The sequence below is a fragment of the Palaemon carinicauda genome, chromosome 41 (genome assembly GCF_036898095.1).
Source record: "Palaemon carinicauda isolate YSFRI2023 chromosome 41, ASM3689809v2, whole genome shotgun sequence".
Lineage (NCBI taxonomy): Eukaryota > Metazoa > Arthropoda > Malacostraca > Decapoda > Palaemonidae > Palaemon > Palaemon carinicauda.
In genome coordinates this window covers 50,121,747-50,123,903 of record NC_090765.1, presented here as the reverse complement: position 1 = coordinate 50,123,903, position 2,157 = coordinate 50,121,747, and positions in this window count along the sequence as shown.

Genomic DNA, 2,157 nt, shown 5'->3' with positions numbered 1-2,157 from the left:
CAAACAGTTAATATCTCAGTTTAAAGAATCTGCAAATAGTTTGTCTCGGTGCAAAATATTTGCAAACAGTTTGTTTCACAGTATCAAAGTTTTGCAAAGTCCATGTCTCAGTGTAAAAGTTTTGCAAACAGTTCATGTCAGTGTGTAAATGTTTTGCAAACAGTTCATGTCTCAGTGTAAAAGTTTTGCAAACAGTTCATGTCAGTGTGTAAATGTTTTGCAAACAGTTCATGTCTCAGTGTAAAAGTTTTGCAAACAGTGGATGTCTCAGTGTAAAAATTCTGCAAAGGGGAAAAACTTAATCATTGAGGCAATTACATAATTACACTCAAATGTCTAAAATGTTGAAACCTTTCTAACATTTGAACCCTTTTCCCGGCATTTCAACCCGGAACGAACCCCATCAAAAGTAAACACAAAGAAGCCAGAAGGTCTAAAACTCTAAAGAGTAAGATTTATTTGATCAGAGACTCTATGTGAGAAGAGATTGAACACTTAACGCAGCAGCTGTACTGGGAAAGCCTTCAATACAAAGGGCCCCATTGCCGCCATCATCATCTCCTCCAGTGCCCGGTTCTCTAGGCCGAGATAAGTGCCATCTGGTGTCGAGCCTGACCTCGCCCTGTAGGGTGGCTGTCAGGAACGCTCACTCAGGGGCCCTTTTCTAGCCACTTGGCCCCTATCTCATGACACTGTGCCCTTGGTTCACCTTCCACTGTACAGTGGGGGTCTTTGATATTCTCTCGGTCTTTCGCAACGGAAAACAGAGGACATTGTGGAGCAGCATTGCATTTTCTTTCGCTTAATATCTCATTTATATGGTGAGACTCAGGATGGGAGATTTTAGCGCCATATTCGAATCGGTTTCAGCAGATGTGTGAGAAGCGTCCTACAATTTTTTTTTGATATTTTGGGAGATTTCATGATTAGAGACCTAGACTTAACAATGTTTTTCAAGTTTTTTATTTTTTAATTATACTTAAGTTTTTAATATTTTAACTATATTGATTTTTTTAAGGTTACATGATTAAATAATGAAACTGATATATGTTAAAGTATGGTGATTTCATTTTGTCAACGGGGAGGGTAGGTAGGAGAGTACAGATGAGGTAGGCAGGGTTCTCATTGTCAAACATTTTCATGTTGTTCTTGCCCGGATACGAAATGTCATTATCCTTTGCGCTCACGTGTACTTTATGACGTCATCATGCGTACACGCACGTGCGCAGTGATATTTTAGTTACGTCTATGTCGTGCTCATTGAATGTACTTGAGTGTTGTTGTTGTTGTTGTTATTATTATTATTATTATTATTATTATTATTATTATTATTATTATTAATGATAATACTAATATCTCCCCTATATAATAAAGAATAAGCTTGGCTACACACACATGTATATATATATATATATATATATATATATATATATATATATATATATATATGTATATATATATGTGTGTGTATATATATATATATATATATATATATATATATATATATATATATATATATATATATGTATATATATATACTGTATATATAATATAATTATATTTGCATACATACATACATTCATACTTCCGGTCACGCACACCTCTCCTCGCTCATTGGGAAAGGGTGAGACGGAGTAGCCACACCCTGGTGAGAGAGAGGTGTGGTTGTGTACATATCTATCTAAATATTCCGCCGTCATTTTTGACAGGTCGCGTACACAAGTTTATCATAACATACTCGAGTATTGTTATCATTATTGTTATTGTTTATTACCATTTATTATTGTCCTCATCCAGGTTTAAATAAGACGGAAAATAGAATCTATTATTTGGCAACAAGCCACAGCCGTGCGACCAATTTTTATTTTTTGTTTTCACCTTAAAGTAACGACTCCCATAATCGTTAACATTATTTACCCCCTCCCCTCCCCTTCCCTTCCCTTCCCTCCCCTTCCCTTCCCCTTCCCCTCTCCTTCCCTCAAGGAGCGCTAGAGAAATGAGTTTCCTTTATAGGATGGGGCAGATAAGAGGTGAGAGAGAGAGAGAGAGAGAGAGAGAGAGAGAGAGAGAGAGAGAGAGAGAGAGAGAGACTAGGAATGGGAATGGAGGCTTCATTGAATTTTCTTGGAATTGGGAAATTTGGAAGACATCTCTGTT